The sequence below is a fragment of the Megalobrama amblycephala genome, linkage group LG7 (assembly GCF_018812025.1).
Source record: "Megalobrama amblycephala isolate DHTTF-2021 linkage group LG7, ASM1881202v1, whole genome shotgun sequence".
Lineage (NCBI taxonomy): Eukaryota > Metazoa > Chordata > Actinopteri > Cypriniformes > Xenocyprididae > Megalobrama > Megalobrama amblycephala.
Window position 1 is genome coordinate 948,227 of NC_063050.1, and position 26,527 is coordinate 974,753.

The following is a 26,527-nucleotide window of genomic DNA, read 5'->3' on the forward strand; positions in this document are numbered from 1 at the left end:
TATCAATATATATCGCGATATAATTTTTTTCGATAACGGTGATATGATTTTTAAACACATTTCCGGTATTTCGATATATACATTACAGCATTTCTCAGGCGCAGCCGTTAGAAAGAGCAGAACGCGATTGGCTATTTGCGTGATGACGTACACCACAGAGACATGCAGCCACCAGCCAGTGCTCAACAGTTGTACGCTAAGATCAAACGCGAACGCGGCAAGTTTTACAAAATGAGTACACCTGATGCAAATGCGACGGAACAAGCTTCCACAACTTGATGAAAATATGTGTGCAAACACCGTGCTGGTTAACGTTTGGTGCAGGAGAATGTGTGAAATAAAAACTTTTAACACGGATACTTTATTCTGTATGAGCTATGTGTCACGTGGCTAGTGTTATTAAACTCATCGCGGAGCTCCGCGCTGAAACCGAGCATATGCGCTCCGCGTGTATATCATAAAACAATCGTATTTTTCATGTGTTCGTATTCAAACTCCAGTTCTGACCGCATCGCGAGCAAAATACAAACAACACACGTGCTGTGCTGAGGGAATCCGCCTACGGCTCACATGTTTGAACGCAGCTAGAGCAGGCAGAGGTGAATGAACAGAACTTTTGTGATATTTGAATTCTCCGCTGTAATGCGATCTCATGCGAACATATTTTCCATTTGTGCTGGTAGATTACTGCAAAACAATCCACATGCACACAAACCTCTGCTCTGGTTGCGTTGCAGGAAAACACATTGTGTTGTAGCACTGAGGAAACGAGCACCAACGATATGTCTCTGAATGACAATAGACTGAGGTGAGAGAAGTGATACTTCCTCATGCATAATACCGCAATTATAATCTTATGAATACTACAGCGCAGTGATTGATTAAATGAGCTTTATGTCATGAATATATAGGCTATCCCACTTGGAAAAAACCTATATAAACATATATGTTTCAATATAGGTTTTGATTTTACATATATGTGACATATATAAAATTGGCCGTTTTCCTATATTATATGTACATATATGCACACATATATGTACACATATATGCACACATATATGTACACATATGCACACATATATGTACACATATATGCACACATATATATATATATACACATATATGTACATATATGTACACATAATATAGGAAAACGGCCAATTTTATATATGTCACATATATTAAAAACCTATATCAAACCTATATTGAAACATATATGTTTATATAGGTTTTTTCCATGTGGGACCAATTTCACGTGTTCGTGTAGCGGTGTGTTTTCTGCGTTGTGTCATAATCAAAGACAGACTGCGAAAAATCTTGCCATCAGGTCCTCACTTTATTCTGTATAACACAAATGGCAATATATGAGGACTTGTGCAGCATACAAACAGCATGCGGCAGCAACGCACAACGCTGAGAAAGAGAGATATTAAAAGTAACTTAAGTAAAGAAAAATAATCAACGAAACATCTGAATGTACATCACAGAGGGGTTTTGGATTACAATCATACAAATATATCATGTGAATTCAGCTGTTACATGAAACATGGCCTTAATTGAATCACCGCAAAAACTTTGTGCGACCTACCACTGTGATGTCTCATGCAGACTGGGAAGCAGCAAAGTGCGTCAACACCCCAAGTCAGCATGGTGGCAGGAAACCCCAAATATGGTCATGGCAAGTGGAATCACAAAATAATTGTCTAAATACATAACTGCTACATTCGCACATACATAAGTTCTTGCATAATTTTTTTCGTTAATTCTTAGTTTTTGCCTTGATAATAGAAAATATGAGCTAGGCATCATGTATGACAGTCAAAAATGAGATATGAGCTACAAAATATCCAGATCCTGCCATTAGCTATATAGAAGACATATCTTGTATGTATAGGGCATATATATGGATATGAAGAAGCAATACAGGAGACCTATATTTCCTGTATATGCACATATATGCACCTCAATTTTGCCTATATGTGGCATATATACACATATATGCAGTATATATACGCATATATGCAGCATATATATAGCATATATGCAGTATATATGCGCATATATGCAGCATATATATAGCATATATGCAGTATATATGCGCATATATGCAGCATATATATTATCATATATGTGCATATATGCAGCATATATGTACATATACACTGCATATAGGTTTCATATATGCGCATATATCCACATATAGGTTCTTTCCATGTGGGATGTCGAGATTCGCTCGAAACGGTCTACGTCAGCATGTTCGACCATGCCCATACTTGGGCCGAAAGTACACGATTACATCAGATTTTGTGATGTTGCTCCGACTCAGCTTTTCAAACAGGAAGACAGAAATCGCTCTGAAAAATGCAAAAATCACTATTTTTCACTTATGAATAACATTGAGTACCTTTAGTGTTTTCAATGATGTGCAGCCTATACATATCTGTTTACAGCTCAAAAAAAGTGTTTTGGGGTTTCATGACCCTTTAAGAATAATAAAATCAGCCTACGTTAAAGTTTAATGTTTAAGATATTAATATTATTAAAGTGAGTGAGTCTTATGTCTATTTTTATGTTTGTATGAAGGCTAAATACAAATAAAATCTGAACATACATTTATTTGTACTGGTTTTATTTCTAAAATATTATATAGTTTTATAGGAAGAGATTTCATAGATTTGGCAAATTAATTTTTCAGACGTTTGTAGGTACAGACATCCGTTGTGGCTGTTCTTGGCAGTTTTTCTGAGGCTATTATATAGTTCATATCGATATCGGAATTATATCGTATCGACCGAAATTAAGAATTATATCATGATATAAATTTTGGCCATATCGTCCAGCCCTACACTGCTGCTCTCAAAATTTATTAAAAAGACAACGTTTCGTCTTCGTCAGGTCAGACAAACAGTAAATAATCAAAAGATGACAATTACTTATTTTATCCACATTTTCAACAGTGTGCCGATTTTTGTTTTTTGACATTCAAGTGTTTCTGATGATCGAGCACCTGCTCTAAGTTGTTTTGGAATGTGCGCATACTACTTTCTTCTTAATGGTAAGCATTCATCTCATGAACTCTTGAATAGCAGCTGGTTGGATATAAAAGTACAAAACTACAAGATGGGAAGCAATGTATTGTGCCTCCAAAATAAATTATGGTTTTCCTATGCTACGCTCTACTGCCACATGTAGGGCTGAAACAATTTGTCGACATTATCGACAATGTCAACAATGGATGACTAGTAATTTCATACTACTAAATTTTGAAAATTTTTAATAATTGGACCAAAAACCTCTGCATGTAATAACCTAGAATACCCAGATAGCAAGCAATGATTGAAATAATGTTAAATGAATGTTAATGTGTCAACGTTAACCTCATTGAATCAATATCACTTTTGCTCCGTCAATTAATATTGAAAAAATGTTGAAATGTCAACAAAAAAATCAATGGTAATGGCATTGAATCAGTGTTTGCACTCTCAGAAAATGAAACACAACTACAACTGACTTAAAGCCACACAGCCTGAAATCAACTGAAGATGAAAGAAGACAATAAATCTCTCAAGATCTCTGCAGAAGTTCTTTTTGAGGATTAACAGGTTTAGATGTTGATGTTTTATTGAAAATGTTTGGTCACCATTTTGGTGGTCAGTGTTTCCTTTAGTTGGGCAGTTTGACTCTTGGCTTTTTGCGTGAGTTTGTGGTCTTTGTGGTCTTTGTGAGTTGTGGTAACAGTGTTAGCCAAAACACATCATTTGCTGCAAAGAAACCAGAAACAAAATGATCAAGTGATTTGATTTTCCATCATTATAAAGCAAAATTATTTACTAATCGTACTGCTGACCAAAAGTGTATATTTGTTTTTCATAGGTTATGTTCACTAACAATACTTTGTTACAGATTAGACATTCTGAATCTTGACTTTTAAAGTGCAATTTTTAAAAAAAATCTTTAGACACACAGATATCAAGAATCAGCATATAAATCTCAACAATGGTGACATGCTTCATGCAGAAATACGTGCTGGTAGTCATGAGTTGTATACTATGGTGGCTCCGAGCATGCATTGCGGCATTAAGGATGTCACCATTGTTGAGATTCATATGCTGATTCTTGATGTCTGTGTGTGTGTCAAAAAAAAAAAAAAAAATTCCATAATGTATTAAAAAAAAAAAAAAAAAAAAAAAAACCTCAGAATATGATCTGTGGCAAGAAAGCATTATTTGTGAACATAATATTTTAATAACAAATAACCACTTTTGGTCAGGAACAAGGTTAGTAAACTGCTCTGCTTTGGCAAAAGTCATATTGATTCAATGAGGTTAACATTGATACATTAACATTGATTTAACATTATTTTCGATCATATTCTATCTGGGTACTGTCTACCACTTAATGGTTGCTCTGTCAAGTCAGTTAGGAACCTGGGTGTGTTATTTGATAGCCACATTTTGATTTGTAACAACGCAATTTTCCATCTTAAAAATACATCTAAATTACAGCATATGTTCTCAATGTCAAATGCAGAAAAGTTAATTCATGCTGAATGGTTTAGCTCCTCAATACTTGAGTGAACTCCTATCACACTGTATTCCTAATGTATTCAAGTCTACTGCAATCTCAAAATTCTGGCCAGTTGAAGAATATCAATTTTGACTGCAGGCGGTAGATCCTTTTCCTGTTTAGCGCCCAAACTCTGGAACAGTCTTCCTAGCATTGTTCAGGATGCAGACACATTCTGTCAGTTAAATCTACACTGCGTTCCAAATTATTATGCAATTGACATATCAGTAAGATTTCAGTACAATAAACATTCAGATTTTAGTTTTTCTAAGTTAAAAAATAAAAATGTTTGTTTGTTTATTTATCCATGTCTTTTTAGATAACTGGTATCAATCTCAGACAAAATAATTTGCCAAGATCTATGGAAACCCTACTTAGAGGTTGTTCCACATTATTAAGCAAGTCACAGTTCTCATGCAATATGGGGAGGAAGAAAGATCTTTCTGAAGATGAAAAGCATGAAATGGTGCAATGTTGTGCAAAAGGCATGAAAACAACTAATATTGTGTGAAACTGAATGGAGATTATCAAATTATCATAAGATTTGTGAGTGATTTAGAGCACAGCAGAACTCGGTCAGATAAAGGCTTATTAATTAAAGTTCCTATCAAAAAAGTGTCTCTGGAGTCTTGAGAGCCTCACCATGCAGGCTGGCAGTTGTGCGTAAAGATGCATTTTAGACACCACTAACCAAACCTAACAAAGAGAAACATTAACAGTGGGTGTAGAAATACATTTTCAAACAGTTTTATTGCTGTGGTGTTTTTTTGCAGCATGGGATAGTGCATAGTGCATTGTATAAATAGTGCATTGTACTATGCACTATCCTCCTTTTTATACCATAGCTGATACATTTATACACATATCTTGCAAAAGTAATTTTAATACCCTCCATCTCACTTCCCAGTATTCCAGCCCAAATAATCACCCACCAGCTCCTTGATGACGTCACAGTCTTGTTGGAACGTGATGGCCATTCACCAACCATCCAGAAATCCATCCATTTAGACCATCCAATTGTAGTACAGCATTAGTCAGTGAATAAAACTATTTAAAAATGAGTCTTCATGTATTTCTAAACCCACTGTAAATGTTTCTCTTTGTGAGGTTTGGTTTGGAGTGGCTGAAATGCATCTTTACGCACAACTGCCAGCCAGCATGGAGAGCTTCTTGAGACTCCAGAGGCACCAGCAGCTTCAAATACCTGTTTGCTGCTCAACACTGGCTTTTTTTATAGCTGCCCTTTTAATACAATTACATTTTTTGACAGGAACTTTCCTCAATAAGCCTTTATCTGACCGAGTTCTGCTGTGCTCTAAATCACTCACAAATCTTATGATAATTTGATAATCTCCATTCAGTTTCACAAAATATTAGTTGTTTTCATGCCTTTTGCACAACATTGCACCATTTCATGCTTTTCATCTTCAGAAAGATCTTTCTTCCTCCCCATATTGCATGAGAACTGTGACTTGCTTAATAATGTGGAACAACCTCTAAGTAGGGTTTCCATAGATCTGGCAAATAATTTTGCCTGAGATTGATACCAGTTATCTAAAAATACATGGATAAACAAACAAACAAACATTTTCTTAGAAAACAACTAAAATCTGAATGTTTATTGTACAGAAATCTTACTGATTTGTCTCTTGCATAATAATTTGGAATAATTTGGAACGCAGTGTAAATTAAAGACATATCTCTTTAACCTGCCATACACATAACACTATCACATTCTAATAATTCAAATCCCTTAAAGGATTATTGGGCTGCATGAATTAGGTCAACTAGAACTGGGAACACTTCCCATAACATCCAATTTACTTGTTACATAATAAGAGGAATGGCATCTATGCTAATATTAGTCTGTCTCATTCTTATCCTATTAGTATTATTATTATATTAGTAGTGCAAGTGAGCTAGCAGTTCGACACTGGCCGGAGTATGTGGAGACAGCAGAGTGAATAGAGCCAGAGAGAAGTCAACGTTAAAATTTTCAAGAATTAAGTAATAATGAAAAGCAGCTACCCAAACAGAATAAAGGACTGTTGCCAAACTCCCCAAAATCTCTTCTTTTTCACATACATATACAACACACAGGCAGTGTTAATCGATGACGTCCCTTTTTTTCTGGCCAAAACACCTGTCAGACAAGAACACTGTGAGCTTGTTATGAGAGGGCTGGTTCAAAAAAAAAAAAAAAAAGTTCCCAATTAACAGCGATGCCGTTGATGCACACACAGGAACTACACCTTGTTAATATGAAAAATAGTGAAAAGATCAAGCCGGTTCTATGAGAAACATATGCCCTAATGGCGAAAGAGACCTCGCCAACGTTCCAAGCGTATTTGTATTTGCGCTCTGGAGAGCATCAAGGGTTTCTATTTACAACGTGTTTTTTGCAGCGTAAACAATGTAGTCAATCACAGACATATCTGTTGATCTCTTGAACGCAATGGCCAATCAGAGGTGCTTAAGTTAGTCAGAATCCACTCACCGCTCAAAGCATCAGAGTTTTTGTTCAGTGTTAAGTTCTGTATGCTCAAGACTCCTCTCATAAAGAAAGTGTAGACGCGACGCGATCACGCGAATAAGAGATTCATTGAGCAGTGTAGACATTCTGGAAGCAGGCCTGGAAAAGATTAGCTGATAATGGCAAGCATACTGTCAAAAATGTTGTCTCATCTTTGGTAACTTGTTAGATATGTTCAGCAGAGGTGTTATAATAATTAGAGGAATGTGTAATTTTTTTGGGGGGGAATTCATTATTTTATTTCACAATTAGAAAATACATCAAAAAAGGTTGAGTGTTTTGAGAGAGACAGCAAAATAAGGGTTAGTATATTTGGGAACATATCTGGATACAAGGTTTAGTTTTGGTGAGACTGTAGACAATATTTTAAGGAATGCAAGTCAAAGGTTGTTTCTTATGTGTAAACTGAAGAGTTTTGATGTTAGTCAATCTATTTGGAAAATGGCATATAAAAGTCATGTTTAGAGCCGTTTATTGTTTAATATTACAGCCTGGTATGGTAACTTAGAAGAATAAGTTGCAAAGGATAGCGAGAATGGCAGAAAAAAAAAAATAGGACTTGATAAACTGTATTTGCTGGTAGTACACAGAAGAGCAACAAGGGTTGTATCGGACTCCACACACACACACACACACACACACACACACACACACACACACACACACACACACACACACACACACTTAACTCAGAATTCATCTGGAAGAAGGTATAAGATCCCAAAACTTCTTAAAAATATGTAAAAACATTCTTTTACACTAGTCACAGTTAGAATATTACATGAAGGATAAGCAACTCTTTGTGATAACAACTTATGTGTATAATTATATTTTTTATGAGAAGCCAAAGGAGCATTTCCACATTGGTGGAAAAGTTCAAACTAAATTAAAACTAAACTAATCAAACTAAGGTAAAAGGGTGCATAGATGGTGTGCTGGGGCCCCCCAAATCACTAAGTCTGCCCCTGCCTATATATGATAACTGCTCTCTCTAGGTCATCGGCAGAGTGAATGCAGATTTGAATGTTTCGCTGTGGTCGTACTTGTCAAAGGTTTAATAGATATAGCTGAATCGCTGACATTTAGGAATAAGATTGTGTGGGTGTTTAAATCGAGATTGCAATCTTTTATTGATTAATTGTGCAGCTCTAGCTTATGCATTTATTCCTGTCAAACTCTAAGTCAGAGCATTCTAGTGTGTATGCACTCTAAAGAAGTCATTGAAATGTGGGAAAATAATTAAAGCTGGAGCTCTCAGCATCCTTATCACTATTCAGTCTGACACAGTAGGTTGGCCTTTTACTGTTACTATAGCAACAGTTTCCAACCTGACTGCACAGGAGGAAAGTATTTGCTTTTCTCTGACATGGAAATGTTTTGTTTCTCATTCTCCCTGAGGCCTACATGCTCTGTCTAATAAAAGTGAGCAGAAGGGTGTAAGTGATTTAAAAATTCTGGATGGGAAGCATAAGAAAAGCTTCAGTAATGCAGACCTTGCGTAGAGGATGGGAGAGAGGTGATTGCCAAACATCTAATCCAGCACTCTAGGAGACAGACTAATAACTGTAGCTCACATTCCAGAGAGAGAGAGAGATGCAGGGGTATTCCCAGCTGAAAGAACACATCACTGCTAACGCTATTCATCCGAGCGCATGTCAGAAGAGTTCTAATATGTGACTCATTTGTTTCTCTGATCACAGGGATGATGGACAAGGGTGCCAGTCAAATGTTTCCAAAGGTTATTTATCATCTCACATTTATAACATCTAATCTGCAACCTAACCTAATCTGTTTGTCAATGGAAAACATGTTACACTATATATATATATATATATATATATATATATATATATATATATATATATATATATATATATATATATATATATATTTAGATGGACAATGCCGATATCTAAAAGAGAGAGGTGAAACAGCATGAACATTTCCTATCATGATTACAGTGACCGGTTATTAATATTATATCATGTTGTTGTGAAAAAATGTGCTGAAAAAATGATCACAAAGTACTGATGTTCACACACTGAAATCATTTCACCAAGCTTTATATTGAAAACAAATACATAATATTAGCAGAACTATGCAATTTGTGTTTGTATAAACATTAAAATAATAACATTATCAACAATGGACAGGCTGTTGGGGTGACTTACAACATAACGTACTACATGTTCAAATAAACTTTACACAAAAAGTTTTATAAAATTATATACCTCACAATTCAGTGAGATAGAAAAGATAAATGATTATCAATTGTGTGAATAATTCTAGATACCTTTTTATCTGGATTATTTTGATTTTTAGAATGCACATTAGCTTATTTTCCATCAACCGATTTACAACAGTGCATTGGTCTGAATCTGGAAAAAAAAAAAGACAAACAGGCTAAATGAAAATGTAATTTTCCCTCAGTGCTCTAGTAAAACCTCTTATAGTTTTCAGCCATGTTTTCCAATAGTATAATGCTGCAATACCCAAGGCTGCAGTTGCAGGACCGCATTTCTAGGACACTAGTTTTCTGTGACAGTGCCTCCTAGCCAATTCTACTCCAACAGAGGAGACCAGATTCAAACCTGACAGAAATAGGTGCAAAGACTAGACCCACAGAAATTATTCAATTTTATTATCTCCTCACCTTATCTTTAATGTAATAGTGTGGGGGGGGCTTTTTAAACTTGAATGTGCAAGGCTTTCAATGTCAGCTGTTTCAGTTATTTTAGCTGTGCAAAAAGTTCATTATGCTGCTAGATGTTATAAACTGGTATTTGTTTTCATTATTTTATATTATTATTTTATTAATTAATTAATTTATTAACACAAGCATAAACACACTAGTTAATAGTTTTACCATTTACTGCACTTTGTTAAAGGTGAAGTATGTAGTTTCTATGAAACTAGTGGCACTTATCAGAATTACAATAATAAAGCATATTTTTAAACAACTTTGCAAATGGCCTTTTTGCACATCACACATCCCTCAACTTTTATGGGTGCTTTTGAAGGCATGTCTCAACAGGTAAAAGTAGGCTACTGTCAATAAAACTTCCAACATATTTTTCAATACTTTTAGCTGTGTTGCTATTTGTCATGATTAAGCAATTGTGTAGGCTAACACTCTGTCATCAGCTATGGTCCTACACCGGCTAAATACCTACAGCAGCCTATAGCCCAAACTCTTGCTATTGGTTGAGATCTGATGGAAAGAGATCTGAGCAGACCACTCTCAATGTTTTGATGGTGCCTGAGAGGCTCAATGTTTACAATTTTGAGGGGGATAAACCCATGATTGGCATACTAATACTAGTGTAATGAACAATAAACTGGGTTAAGATAATTTATTGTAACATAAAAAAATTACATACTTCACCTTAAGTCAGATGCATATCAGATGAGAAGCACCATGCTGTGCTTTGACTCATAAAAAGTCTCATACATACACAAAATAGTCTTTCTTTCCAAGAAAACTTATTTTAAAACCAGAATATAGGGTCTTATATATTGAAACAAATTTGCTAAAATATTTCAAGAGGGTTACCATTGGTTATGTTTAGGGTTAGGGGCTGCTTAGGAGAATATATCCATTACATTTAAATAATTAAAACAGTGAATCATTCCTGAAAATTAATAATACAAAGTAAGAGCTATAAAACAGTATAAACTGCTGGTACATACAAAAAAAATAAAAAATAAAAAAATAAAGCAAAAAGAAAAGAAAAGAAAATGGGTCCTAGAAATGCAATCCTAGGACTGCAGTTCTGAAACTGCAGCCTCATGTACTGCAGGATCATGCTTCATGCTTCAGAAAATACTGAAGCCTCATTCAATAATGCTGTTGTTCTACAACGACCAATGGTGTTCAAGCACACGAAATAGCGGGCAAATAAAGAAGCACTGAGAAACATTGGCTCAGAATTTTACTCCTTCAAGAGAATGTATGCAAGAAGGCTTTCTTGCCGTTGATTCAGCACGTAGAGCAGGTGACACTTCTGAGCCGATCCCTTTTAGTGTGACAGGTAAACCTCAGGACGCGCCTGTGATGAGGGACTTTCTGATTATGGAGTTTAAAGTAAGAAGGCAGACTTGGCAGTGTCTCTAACACACACAGTCACTTTAAGCAAACCTGCTGAGTCATCCTCATAGAGGTAATGACACATAATGGAAGGGCCGAGGCGACTACAGGGCCCTTGTCATAGTATTGCTAGGTACCGGACTTAGTTGAGCACTGCATGTACAACTTAGAAGTGTGGATCCTAGAGAATTATTACCTCTATTGTGCATTTTGTGATAAGTGTGTGAACCACTGAAACACCAGGGGATTCTGAGCTGATACAGCAGACACAATAATACTGTTGAAAAGGGGCAGTCTGCGAATAAACAAGAGTATATGCTCATAAATGGAAAGTCTTTGAGAGCTGATGTAGCTCACAGAGTGTGGATCCTGAATTGCCCGACACCAGTTATCCTATCTTTCTTGCAGGAGTGTTTGGATGGCGGACACGTGCCCTCCAGGCTCAAAGTATATGTAGCTACTATATCAGTCTTCCATAGCAAAACAGATAATAAAAAAATTTTACAGTTTGGCACACTCCTGCTTCCTCTCACTTACTCGTCTCATTCGCTTCAGTGCTTGTATTGCACATAATTTATTCATTCCCGCAGGATTCACATTCACACCAAAAGCACACGCACCACTGATCTATATATGTGACGCACACATAAAGTGCCTCTCAAACAGCTTGCGAGTACCAAATTGAGTTGTTTTTCATGGCTTATTGCGCTTAAACAGTCAAGCATACACAACATTATGTCAAAATACCCTTGGTGAAAAGTCAGGTAAACACAGTCAGTTTGGGAATGTAAATAGTTAATGTTGTGCAACCATATATTGGATCCATACATAAACTCTTAAAGTGACAGCAGCCTAATAATCCTGCCGCTGTCTGTCATGTTAATTAAAAAAAGAAGACAAAAACAATATCACTTGCTGCTCTTGTAACTTTAATTATAAGCATTAATCTGTATTTAATTTTATTATTTTTCAATTTAATTACTTTATTTTATTTCTGTACTGTATCTTACCTGAATACTAGCCTACTGTTAGACCACCTGAAAAACTTAATGTTTTTTTTTTAATTTGTCTCTTTATTCTAATCTATTTATTTGTGCTACTTTGCCATTTGTTTATTTGTTCTTATTTTATTATTGACTGTTTACTTGTCTTTAAATAACTAAATAAATAAATAAATAAAAACTTCCCTGTGCTTTGAGAAAGCTATTGAAACAAAATGACCCAAATTATCAAAAAATTATAAGATAATAAAAATGTCTGTATGGCAGTATATATATATATATATATATATATATTTATTATATTATATTATATATGTCAGTTTTCCCCATGGTATCGAAAAATGCTATCGAATATCGATATTTTTCAAGGTATCGTATCAAAGTTAGAAATTTCAGTATCATGACAACACTAGTTTGAGCCCACTCAATAAGGGGTATGGCTTCCTCATGAGTATGGGAAAGCAGAATGTCTATCGAAGACATTTGTTTAACAGTAGGATGGGCTTCGCCAAACACTCGCCGAGACATTGCTTTCATGTCGTGTTACTATTACTTAAAGGTCCACTGAAGTGCCACCGAACGCACAACATTTTTCAATGTGTTGAAGTAATTTCCACTGAAACAGGAGTTCCCTTTCAATACTCTCACTCATACTGCGTATGGGGAAAAGCTCCTTTTTCCTCCTCGCTGAAGCCTTTTTCAATAGCGCAGTGTAACTGCACGTCTATTGGCTCAAAGAAATGAAACTCTTTGAACCAATGACGGCACGGCGTAGTCGCGTAAGCCTATGGCGCAACAGCGCACCAACAAGCCCGCCAAAACGGGCGTGGCTTATGGCTATATAAGCCGGTGTTTCGGCATGGGATTCAGTTCTCTCTCCTTCAGCGACGACTACGCTTCGCTGGATTCCTGCTGATCGCCTTGCCGCTGGAACAAGCTCTCTCTCCGCCGTAGAAGAGGCTTCGCAGAGGACAGCTGAAGACCGCCGCCTGCTCCCGCCGGCGGCGCCACAGACTGCCGCCCAGAGCGCCGCTCTCGACCGCCCGCCGCGAGCTTCCGGTTTCGCTCTCAGCGAGTCTCCTGCTGCCATCCGGCGAGCTTTTAAAGCGCCTTCAAGCGGTTCTCCGCCGCTGCTAAAAGAGCTTCTTCTGCGGTCTATACCGATCTAAAAGAGCCCACCCAAGCGCCGTTTTAACGGCGGCGGCGTTGTTATAATGCCGCGCCATGCTTGTGGCACCTGCAGAGCCCCTCTGCAGGACGACGACGGCCACGGTGAGTGCGTCGGATGTCTGGGCAAGCCCCATGCAGAAGCCACGCTCACCGAGACTTCCGAGCCGTGGGCTGGAAAAGCAAGAGGGCCCTTCCCTCCAAGCCCTGCCGTACGACCTTCGCCATTGCCGGCCGAGCGTACTCCTCAGCGGGACAAGCTGCATCAGCGCTCCACACGATGGCCATCCTTCAAGTCTTCCAGGCCAAACTCCTCCGTACCCTGGACGAGTCTGGAATCGACGCGCCGGCCTTCCGTGACCTACGCAGCGCCACTGACCTGGCCCTGCGCGCCACGAAGACCACGGCCCAAGCCATAGGAAGGTCCATGGCCAACCTGGTCGTTTTGGAGCGCCATCTCTGGCTCAACCTCACAGAGATCAAGGAAGCAGACAAGATGGCCTTCTTGGACGCCCCTGTCTCACCCTCAGGTCTCTTCGGGCCAGCTGTGGAAGGGTTCACCGAGCGCTTCTCCGCTGCGCAGAAATCGTCCCAAGCAATGCGACATTTCTTGCCAAAGCGCTCCAGCTCTTCATCCGCTGCAAGTCGGTCCAAACCTGCGCCGACCCAGCTCCAGAGCAAACCCGCCCCTTCCGCATCTCAAGCAGCGCCACCTAAGGAGCAGCGCCAGCGAGCCCGCCCTGCGAAGCGCTCCACGCTCCCGAGACGCCAGGGCCTAGGATAGTGCTGGACCCGACGCCTCCGGCGTCTTCCTGATCAAGTAGAAAGAAAGAGGATGGGGTCAGGTCTCGCCACGGCCGGACCACCCCAAAAGCTCTCTCGCACACATTCCCCTCCACCTCGCTTAGTTCCAGGTGTTGGGAATCATCGGGTTACGTGCCCTGGGCCCACAGAGGTTGCGCCCACACAAACCGCCGTTTTAACGGCAAACCCAATATTTTTAAATTCCCAAAAAGAGAGCAAATTTCCTCATCCTGTAACGACGGTGCAAAGACCCCTGCACAGTGGTCTGTCACCGGACGCTATTCAGCCCCTGGTCACACGGGTCGAGGCCTGGCAAGCCATCCCCGGAGTGTCACAGTGGGTCATCGGGACCATATCCCGCGGCTACTCACTGCAGTTCGCCCGAAGGCCCCCGCGCTTCAGAGGTGTGGTCACCACTTCAGTCAAAGCGGACGACGCGCATGTCCTCCGTGCAGAAGTGACGTCTCTGTTACAGAAGGGAGCCATAGAAATTGTTCCCCCCGCAGAGAGCGAGTTGGGCTTCTACAGCTGCTACTTTGTTGTCCCCAAGAAAGATGGCGGTCTCAGACCCATCTTAGATCTCAGGCTTCTGAACCTCTCCCTCATGAGACGGAAGTTCAGAATGCTAACACTGAAGCAGATCCTCGCGCAGATCCGCCCCGAGGACGCTCAGAGCGACGCACATACATGGGAAATCGAACCTAGGGGCAGACATGCTGTCACGGAGCAATGTCCCCTCAGACGAGTGGATGCTCCATCCCCAGACGGTACAAAAGATATGGGAGATCTTCGGGAAGGCAGAGGTAGACCTCTTTGCCTCAGAAGACAGCTCTCACTGCCCAACCTTCTTTTCAAAGGAAATGGATGCGCTGGCCCACGACTGGCCCAGGCTCCTCCTTTATGCCTTTCCCCCGATCGCGATGATTCCTTGTGTCATCAGACGGATCAGGGAAGACAGACACAGAGTCCTCCTGGTGGCCCCACTCTGGAGGACCCAAATCTGGTCCTCGGAGCTGTTCAGGCTCTCCACGAGAGCCCCATGGCCAATCCCCCTGAGACGAGACCTCCTCTCTCAGGCAAACAGGATGATCTGGCACCCCCAGCCCAAGCTATGGGCTCTGCACCTGTGGTCCCTCGATGGGAGCCGATAAGTCTCCCCAGGAACATTCTGCACACCATTTCTCAAGCTAGAGCTCCGTCTACCAGGCATCTCTATGCTCAGAAATGGTCGGTCTTCGTTGACTGGTGCTCAACGCGCAGCGTCGACCCTGTGGAGAGTGACATATCTCAGATACTGTCTTTCCTCCAAGAACGGCTGGACAGAGGTCTCACCCCTTCCACACTCAAGGTCTACGTTGCAGCCATTGGAGCGTTTCACGCCCCTATCGCTGACCAGACGGTGGGCAGAAACGGCCTCATTGTCCGTTTCCTAAGAGGTGCTAGGCGTCTTAACCCCCCTAGACCACTTACCATTCCCTCTTGGGACCTCTCCACTGTCCTTGCAGCCCTCAAAAGTCCGCCCTTTGAGCCACTGCGGTCAGCTGATCTCCGGCCCTTAACGCTCAAAACCGCTCTGCTACACGCACTAGCATCGGTTAAGCGTGTCGGCGACCTGCAGGCCCTCTCTGTGAGCCCTGCATGCCTTGAGTTCGTGGCACGGCGTGATTGTATTCGTTCCCCATACGCAGTATGAGTGAGAGTACGAGAGTTACGTACGTAACCTCAGTTCCCTGAGATACGGGAACGAGTACTGTGTGTTATGCCATGCCTCGACACTGCAGCTCAGTGTCGTCGCTTCAGTCGAGTTTAAACTGAATCCCCTGGCGAAACACCGGCTTATATAGCCATAAGCCACGCCCGTTTTGGCGGGCTTGTTGGCGCGCTGGTTCACATGACACTAACATGAAACCAGACTTCATTTGCCTCAATGGAAAGCATATTTACATTGTCTTAATTGTTCCCTGTCCCCTATGTAGTGCACTATGTGCCATTCACCATGTAGAAAATAGTAAATATGTGAACAAATGACCGATTTTAGCTGCAGCTTCAGCGTCTATTTATAATAGGGTGCGGGGTGAATGCTTATATCTTTTAAATGCAAATTTTGTCATTGTTTTTTTGTCATTGCACACTAGCTTATAGATGAGATTAAGGCTAACATATTCATAGTAAAAGCCAAAAAACTTCAATTTTGATTTCATGGCGACTTTAAAGATTCTGAGGCAATGTGATGTCACTCAGCGCCACTTTTTATAGGAAGCAAGCCTGACCCTATTTCAGGCTTGAACGCCCATTGTAGAACAATGGCATTATTCAATTCAATATTTCTTGGTGAAAGGTGTTTCCCCATTAAATTATGACACAATGTCTTGTTCCCTCATATTAATTGCTGGGCTCTAAGTGCTCAAAAAAAGTTAATTTAAATGAATTATTCAATGACATATACTTTTAAACAGTCACTTGTCGCCACCTAGTGGTGTAAGATTTAACTGATACAACCGTTATTTGAAGTGCCGAGTTAGTTTAAAAAGGTGGTTTGCTCAATTTTGATCACTATTGTAGACATCAGTGTTTAGCCTATATCCTAACTTTAAACTTTTATCTCAGTACTTCTGTGATAATTTGAATATTTAACACAGAAATAATCACTGTGTGATTCAAAACTGCTCTCTCTGGCTCAGCGCAGCAGCACAAACACAGATTTGAATGTTCTGGTAGGACCTTGTCAAAGGTTTAATAAACATGGGTGAATTGTTGTCATTAATAAAATAAGATCACATGGGTGCTTGAATCGAGATCGCAATCTTTTTACGATTAATCGTGCAGCTCTACTATGCTGCATGATGTGCCTGCGTGAGACTGTTGCTAACTTTGCTTAATGCTGGACAGTACTTAGTGCAAGTTTTTCAAATCGTTGTAATCAAATACAGTTTTAATGAAAATTAAAATATAAAACCGTAATACTAACTAGATTTTATCGTGCTTTATCATCAACCATTTCATCCCTACTTAGAGACAGTGCTGTTTTGTAGTCGATTACTTAATTCAAATTACATGACAAAAATTACATGCCTGTGTGATATATATTTTTATATATAAAATATGAAAATAGATTTTAAAAATACAGAAATACAGAAACAAAATTATTTTAAAAAGTAAAGATTCTGAAAGCATTGAAGGAGATCCCATAATAGCCTATTTAATATAGATTTACAGTAGAAACAATAAATTATATTATGATATGATTAATATATTTTAAAATATGATTGTTTTATTATAAATATGGGTATTATCTCTAAGATTGATACCCAATTTGATATATGATATTTGCTATGTGAATCTAACCATGTCATATCAAGAAATGGAAAAGTTAGCCAGCTATTCATTATCATGTTAATTATTGTGCCTTTTGCCCCAACAGCAGGTGTTTACATTTTACCCCAAATGCCATACTTTACATATTCTTCCGTTATTGAAAAACTGTTGCTTAAATTTTGAAAACAAAACATCTGAAAAAGAATTACAAAATGACTGACAGAATTCTTATGTGATTTATGTATTTACTGCTTGTAATAATTAGTAGACAACTACCTGGAGGAAGCGTGTCTTTTCACTGAGTTTTTTCTGTTCACACAGTGCCAGAAATACAGTTTTGTAGTGTTGTTCTTCACTCAATCTGTTACAACCTGTTTGTTGCCAACAAAGCAAATGTATCTGTCTAAGCACATGTTGCAAACCACTTGAAAAACACTGCAATGAAAACATCTAAATTGCTATTCTGTTTAGGAAGAGACAAAACCTTCTTTCACACAAAGGACAGGTAAACACTGCTGTTGTCATAGCAACAATCTCTAAAAGTTCATGTACAGTTTACTGCAATGTTTTGGGAAAGAAACGCATTTAAATGTGTAAGGGTATAAACAAAATGAATGCTCTATGTGTACAAATACTGGAGTCACTCCTGTACTAGCAATGTCTGACACAATAACCCATCGTGTTTTTTGAAATCTCACAGCTTTAAGCAAGATGCATGCAAACAGCTGTTTTGGTTTGGTGTTAAACCAGTGCTATTCTTGAGCAAAGTAAAATGAGCAACCACAGACATTTTTATGTTTCATAAACAATGTTTTGTCCACCACTTTGTCTTTAAAAGAAACCATGCAGACAGTTTATGCTGATACCTACTTCCTGAAAGCAGCACTAAAAAACCAAAAAAATTTTCCCGACTTGGCTAAATAAATATGAGGTGGTCTAAATGCAAAAGGGGCATTAATAATTCTCCCGTGCAGACAAAAAAAAAAAAAGTGCAAAAGGCATCCTCAAATGAAAACTCGTCAAGGCATCCACAAATAAAGTATCTTAAATTAATCTTAAATGTATTGTTGAGACATAACTGCCATGATCTTTTGCTTTAACAGGGTGCTATAGGGAGATGAATTAGACTAGAATTTCTAACACTGAAATGAATTAGAACCAGACCATAGCATATTATACTAAAAAAAACATTATACAAGTGCTAGCATAAAACGAGCTACAACCTTCAGTACTACAATAAAACTTTACAAACCAAAACTGTATTACAACCCCCTTTTGTTCCTTTTTTAAAAACTGTAATTCAATGCCATGTGAATTCTCTAGAAAAGGCCCCTCCTAATTTCACAACTGGTTTCTCTGAGATTTACAGACCAGTAGATCAGGTGACGGCATTTTTGTTAGATGTCTCTGAATGCAGTATTAAATTAATATTAAATACTACAGAAAAAAAAAACTGCAAATGTACCTGTAAAACCTGTAAATGTATATGCATTTCTGTACCCTCAGACTATTTAGTAGCAATGCTGATTTTGATGTACAAAAAAAAAAAAAAAAAAAAAAAAAAAAAACTTTCCCAAGATGGCAACATCCATTTCTCAGTAAAGAATAATATGCCATGCCTACAAATGGTCAAAAATAATACAAAAAATAATTTTATTATTATTATTATTATTATTATTATTATTATTATTATTATTAACAATAATAATAATGTAACAATCATATTACAAAATGACCCCATATTCAAAACAACCTTTTTCCCCCGGCTGGGATGTTTGTATTGGCAGTTGGGAAACATAAAGTGCTTTCTGCCATATTTGTTCCACACTGCCTAATCTTTTCCACTAAGTCTTCCTTCTTCACATGCACTGGACAGCCAAGCCCCCTTTTGTCTCTGAAAAAAAAAACAAGGTCACATTTCCTGGCGATGGCACCGGCCACATCTTGATTCAAGAACTTTCGATACAAGTCAAAGACCCCATTTTAAAATCCAGTACTTCACCATTTCAAGCAACCATTCTCATATGTGTTGGCCCACCTTCTAAATCTAACTCTCTCACAAAAGCATTAAATTTAAACAGGATTTAGTAATGTCAGCAATAGCCTGAAGAGAATCTCTGCATGAAAGACAAAAGGATAATTGACCCATAAATAAAACGTTTGTCACCAAAGACTATGTTTACATGGACAGCAGTAATCTAATTATTGACCTTATTCTGAATAAGACAATATTTTGATTAAGGCGTTTACATGAGCTGCTTTTAGAATCCTTTCATGTTCCTGTTTTACATGTCATAAAACATAGATCGATTAAGGGCACACGTTATTACGTCCCCATGCCGAGCTGTCAGACGTTCCCTCCAGAATTTCATGTATCAACATACAGTTTGTCTTCGTTATGGTACCATATACAGTTTTGGGCATTTCATTTTTAGTTTTACAAAAGCTTCAAGTGCAGTTAATTATTTGTCATGCTATGTGTGCAAATAGATGACGGTGTTCTCCAGCAACAGGCCTCCTCTGTACTTTCATTCTGCAACATTTAATTAATTCCAGTCCATGTAAACATATTGACTTACTCACATTTGAATGCAAGCAAGAGTAAGAGCTGTAGAAACGGGAAAGATTTTAAGTGAATAATGTAAATTATGTTGAGTAAATGACAAAAGTTGTCTGTAAACTATTCCTCCCATCAAAAAAGTTGAGTAACACTTTAGTTTAGGGTCCAATTCTCACTATTGACTTGTTGCTTATTAGCATGCATATTATTAGGATACTGGCTGTTTATTAGTACTTATAAAGCACATAGTAATGCCTTATTCTGCATTACCATATTCTACATCTTTAATCCTACCCACTACCCAAACTTAACAACTACCTTACTATTAATAAGCAGTATTTAGGTGTTTATTGAGGCAAAAGGCATAGTTAATAGTTAGTTAATAGTGAGAATTTGACCCTAAACTAAAGTGTGACCAAAATTACCCTGTTACAGGACCCCATGATCACCCCCCACAGTACCCCTGAGCACTTTGTGCTGGAGGGATACTTCTCTGGATGAAGGACAAAGGAGGAGGGGTGGACAGATGCCCAGTAGCCTTGTGTCTTGCATGGCCTTTCTCAATTCACTTGGCTGAGCCAAGAACAGGCCCCAGAATAAAACAGTTTGATTCAATACGGCTAGGCCTGAGGGGAATGACACAAAAAACAACAACGCACAATGCAGCAGCATTACCATTAGCAGCGGTAATGAGGATGCATCATAGACTGAACATACAAATTTGTATGAGAAAAGAATCACAAGACAAAGAGATATTTGGAAAAGTGCTTCAATAAATTAAGTGTTTTATGAGATTAAAATCTACTCATTCGTTAAAAAAAAAAAAAAAAAATAGTATAAAGTATAAAGCACAGTAAAGATACTGCCTCAGATTCTTTTTGACATTTTGCAATCAAAATGGTGGCCATGTTTATCAAGAATCACAAATGTCATCATAGACTATAATAGCAAAGACACTGCATGCCAATTAATGCTGTGATGAAACCCTCAGGTCATGCTTGTGATGACGGGTACCAAGCTTCATATCATGCCAAAGCTTTATGGTGATACAGCCTCATGACCATTTTGGCATGATCTTCATCAAATTTGCTGATGCACTATACGAGAATGGTCTGGTCTACAAATCTGAGTGCACGGATTGGAAATTTGTGGGTACGGTTTATTCATCTGTGGGCGAGATTTGTTAAATTGAGGGAATATTTTAAGAATCTGTGAGTACAGTTTATCAGGCATGAAAATGGGTCAGGGGTGAAAAAGGTGAGAAGAATATTACCCCTCTAAGGGGGTCCAGGGGCATGCTCCCCTGGAAGAAAAATTTAAATATTCCATATTTTAAAGCATCAATCTGATGCATTTTGAGATGCTTTTTTTGCCAACCTGGGGAGAGCTGGAGAAACTTAACTTCAGCCATGAGTCAAAAATTATTATGGCCTCCTTACTAAGTATTATGAAGGGGGATCGAGGGAATCTTTATTGGTGTCGATTTTCAGTCTCTTTTTAATGATAGGCTTTACGCATCTGTCAATCATCCCCACTTGCTATTTGGGGGAAGAACCTAGCACTATGATTGGTCGAACTCTTCTTCTTTTGCTGTTGCTTGATTTAAGGACTGCGTGTGCACAGAGGCGTCACCAGGTTTTTGCGTAGTTTAGAGTGACAAATCGTACCAGCGTACTTTGAAGTTAAAATGTGTATCCGCTACGCAAATTGCGTACAGGTTGGCAGGTCTGCTTATTAATAGAACGGTGGACCACTTTACCTTCTGCCTTGTCAGTCCCCTCACCTCAAAATCTACCTCCTCAAAAACGGTAGCGTTAGCTAATAATTTTCCACCAGAGCTTTAGCTAGCTGGCTAACGTTGCGTTGTCTCCTGCTGTGTTCAATGACTCAATTCATCAAGCTAATGTTAGCTAAGTCTATGTCAATAGAGCTCCTTTGTAACAACTTAGATATACCAGAAAATATTAAAATTATTGAAACCATCCAGGGCCGGATTGGGACTCATTTTCAGCCCTGCAGTTTCATAGTTTCATGCCTTAGACCGGCCCACTTTAATTCACGACTGACTATATTAAAATAATGTAATTAAAACCTCAGTATATAAGTCTGCAATAGTGCACTGTTCTCTACAACCTTGTAAATCAGTGTTTCTCAAACTGGGGTATGCGTACCCCTGGGGGTACGTGAGATGACAAAAGGGGGTACGCGAACAAAATGCGGAGTAGTTAATTTAACTCTACCATACCTTAACATAATATTAAAACAGAGCATGTATTTCTAACTGGCAAAATGCCGTAAATCCATTACATTTAATCAAATTACCTCATGTTTTGCAGTCTAAAATGACTGCATCCACACAAGCAGCGAGAAGGGTATTCCTGCACAACCGGAGGCTGCAGTTTCAGGACCGCAGATCTAGGACCGCAGTTCTAGGACCCTAGTTTTTCGTGACAGCGCCACCTACCGTACTGGATCAACACTAATTAAAGATGGACAACATGGACAGCAATCAGACGGTGAGTACCGATATTTAATTAAGTTTTATTTTATAACGTTTAAACGGTGCGAAGTTTACATATTGAGAACTGCTAACTATGAATTAATAATTAATTCCCACCAAATTAAGAATTTGTGAGCTAGTTTTATTAATTACTACGATGTTAATTCGTGGCCATGATTTCATAAATCCTTGTTGAGTTTTAATGACGAAGTATTATAAGTGAATCTAGCCAGCACATTAATTAAACTTATCAGATGACAAGAGCATGGTTGATGTAAGGTTTGTAAGATTTACCTGCAGCTTAATGTATTAGTGTGAATAGTGTATAAACTTCATGCTGGTGCTACTCGTGTATGGATGGACCCATGTTTAATAGCTTGCTGTTCAGTAGTGCTATAACAGTATATTTATATTAATGTTTTTCATAGGCCATCATATATGCCCTGGCTGCCCTCCAGAATTTGTCCTTGCAGGAGGCTGAGGAGGTCTTCCTTTCTGGTCCAGATTATCATTTCAGCTCAGAGTACAGTATGAATTATTTTTGCACAATGCCTAGTGCACCATTTTGCTACTGATATTTCTGTTATCACAAAAGTGATTGTTCTCTGATAACTATTTCAGTGAAGTGGAAGAATTTAATAGAAAGATTGACAAACAATTGAGGAAAGAAGGGAGACCATTCAATTGGTGGGTATTGCTCTTATGTACTTAGACATTTGAAGTTTATAATTTGATGTCAGTAACATGAATATTCTGTTTGGCTCACTCTCTAAAACTCCAACAGTGCATAAGTGTTAAATCATATATATTCCAGTTGAATATGTTAAACAAATGTTTCTTATTTATCCCTCTCTCTCTCTCTCTCGCTCTATCTTTCTCTAGAGTTGAAGCCTACAGCCATTCTATCCATGCAGCAACTGATGGAAAAGGGGTTCGCTTTGGTGCTGTTGTCGCAAAAATGACATATATATATATATATATATATATATATATATATATATATATATATATATATATATAAACAAACATTCTTGAATCATTCTTGTGTCTTGTCTTGCCTCTCAACAACCTTTAAAATATCGGCTGTAATTTAGTGACTGCATACGCTGATTCCAACTTTAACTTACCTGATAATAATTCACTTTAAGGAGGTTAATCAACATACTGTATAATTCAAGAGACTAAGACTTTTAAAGTTCTCAATTTTTTACAATTGTTTTAAAATTGATATACAATTTTCATTTATATTTTGTGTAAATTCATGTTTAAATTTAAAATTGTGACTCAAAGCACACTTAGTAATTAACCTCTGCTGCATTTTGAATCAAAAATCACATTTAAAAACAAATACTACTGAGATTAATATATTGATGATATATACAAACAAGGCCCTAGAACTGCGGTCCTGAAACTGCAGCCATCGCTATATCATCCAGTACGGTAGGTGGCGCTGTCACGAAAAACTAGGGTCCTAGAACTGCGGTCCTAGATCTGCGGTCCTGAAACTGCAGCCTCCGGTTGTGCAGGAACATACTATTGCAAGCAGCATGCATATGATAGATTGCGTGCAGTCTGCTGCCTTAAATCGCGCTAAATTACTGCCGTTCTCGACAATGCACCTTTGTAAAAGTGGGGATTTAGCACTTGCATGAAGAACAAATATAGACACAGATAGTGGATTTATATCAATTTAAGACTCAAACTTTCTTCGATACAAAAACATACCTTGTGTGAGTTCTTGTATTTAATGTTGATAATGAGGAAGAATGCAATTGTACCCAAATATCCACATGACTGCAAACGTGCATTATTATACAACCGGTCAAAAAACAAAATGCACATTTTAAACACAGTACTGTCAGTATTTACTCTATTTTGCAACGAAAAAATATTTCTAACGAAAACCAGAGCAGAACTACGACACACGAATGCGGCTTTGAACGAATCGTGAGAGTCAATGATTCAATTGTTCATTCACAGCCACTTGCTTCATTACTGAATGAATGACTCGATGACTCACTCATAAAAACAGTGACTTGCTGCCACCTACTGGCAGTTTTAGTTTAATATTTAAAAGTATCACTTCGTTTTACCATCATTGCATATTTCTCTATTAAACATTTTTTATAAACATTATTTATTTTATAAAGTTATTCATAAACGTAAAAATATGCACTGGAAAATCAATTTAGGGGGCAAATATTGTCCCTTAATGGAAAAGGTGTGACTGCAGTCGAAGTGGAAGAGAGGGGGTACAGAAGGATGGGAATCCCTTCAGGGGGTACTCCACGCTAAAAAGTTTGAGAACCACTGTTGTAAATAATTGTATTTTTCAAAAATATCTTCAAATACCCATGATGGTACAAATGATAGTACAAAAAATGCTAAAATTTGATATAAAGTTATTTTTATAGTTATAATAATGATTTTATAATGTGAACCATTGATTAATTCTCTAGCCATCTAGTGGCTGTAGTTAAAAAAATCATGTTATTTTAATGTTAATTTTAATTTTAATTTAAGTGTTTGCTTTCCAGTAGATGGCAGTAATCGTCCACTAAACCCAGGCACATTTTTCATGTCTATCACTATGAATGAAATTTAGAAATGTAGATCTTTATTAAAGTGGATTTAACATAAAATGTTGCTATTTTATATAAATGTATATACTTAAATTATTACAAATTGAGGCAAATAAATAACACAAAATACCATTAATCCTACAAAATTGCACAATTTTACAGTTAAATATTAAAGTAGGCTATTACGTTTGTTTAAAAAAAGTTACATGTTACAAAATCACATTTTACTGTCTGGTTAAGCTAGTTGGACAGAAAAATGAATATTGTTGGCCAATGTGTAATAGCATATCAAGCAACATAACATAAGTGATAGGCCATATTTTATTATTTGCCTACTATTATTACGATATGAGTAAGCTGCATACATGCCTTTATCTTTGCATGTTTTCCCCTCTTCCTTTTTATTTATTTACGTTACTTAAATCGGCCTCCGGTGGCTTAGACCTTTTGTCTTACCATAATCTAGTGTTGATTTAGAACTTGTCCCGCTGTCCCTACAGACGTCACCTCATCCCTTCTTCTCGTATACTTTTGAGTGAGTTGTCTTCTCCGGGCACACACTCCGAGTCCCTCCCGACCAGGGGTGAGTTTCCCGAAAGCATCGTTGGTAAACCATGGTCGTAAGTCCCATTGAACTCTATTGGTAACGACGGAACTTGCGACCATAGTTCGCTTTGGGAAACGCACCCCAGGTTAATTTACCCACCGAGTGACATGATATCATTGACGTTGCGTGCAAATGAGCGGTAAAAACCCGATCGCGCATTCGTTTGTGTTTTTTCTTGCGCGGGTACCCCGCGCAATAACCACACAGTGCACTCAAAGCATCTGCTCCTTACTTCTAATTTCTCTCAACATGAGAGAGGTGTCAGTGAACAAATAGGAAAACAAAGTAACTTGCATTACTTATTTAAAAAAGTAACTCATATTTTGTTGTAAATTTAAAGGGGACCTATTATGCCCAATTTTACAAGATGTAAACATAAGTCTCTGATGTCCCCAGAGTGTGTATGTGAAGTTTTAGCTCAAAATATCCCACAGATTATATAGCATGTTTTTATAGCATGTTAAAATTGCCACTTTTTTGAGCCAAAACGTGCCGTTTCCGTGTGTGCCCTTTAAATGCAAATGAGCTGCTGCACTCTGCCTAAGAGGGCAGAGCTTCAAGAGCTCGTTCTCTGGTGTCAGGATTCATTTAGGACGCACTATAATGACAGAAACTGCCATGTTGTTTTTATTGTTGTTTTTATCCACTATATTAGTACAAGCCTGTTGTACCAGACCACATTCGACTTTACCAATGAGTTTAAAGTTTATTGTACTTCACATAAAAGATGAAGCATCCATTTTCACTCTAGAAAATCACTGTAAGAGCTTAATAAAACAGTGCAAGTGTGCATTAAAATATT

At 38.2% G+C, this 26,527-nt stretch overlaps 1 protein-coding gene and 1 long non-coding RNA gene across 4 annotated transcripts in view; one reads left to right on the forward strand and one right to left on the reverse strand.

Annotated features, from left to right (window-relative positions):
- The window catches only part of LOC125271015 (DENN domain-containing protein 4C-like), an 81,180-nt gene that overhangs the window by 44,263 nt on the left and 10,390 nt on the right, over window positions 1-26,527 (reverse strand). The gene's annotated exons all lie outside the window — the stretch shown is intronic.
- LOC125271065 lies at window positions 22,067-23,540 on the forward strand. Of its 2 annotated transcripts, XR_007185516.1 has the most exons (3): window positions 22,067-22,552; window positions 22,965-23,223; window positions 23,419-23,540. It is a non-coding gene; the product is annotated as an uncharacterized LOC125271065 (long non-coding RNA). The 2 variants fall into 2 exon arrangements; XR_007185515.1 differs by lacking the exon at window positions 22,067-22,552 and having other exon boundaries at window positions 22,875-23,223.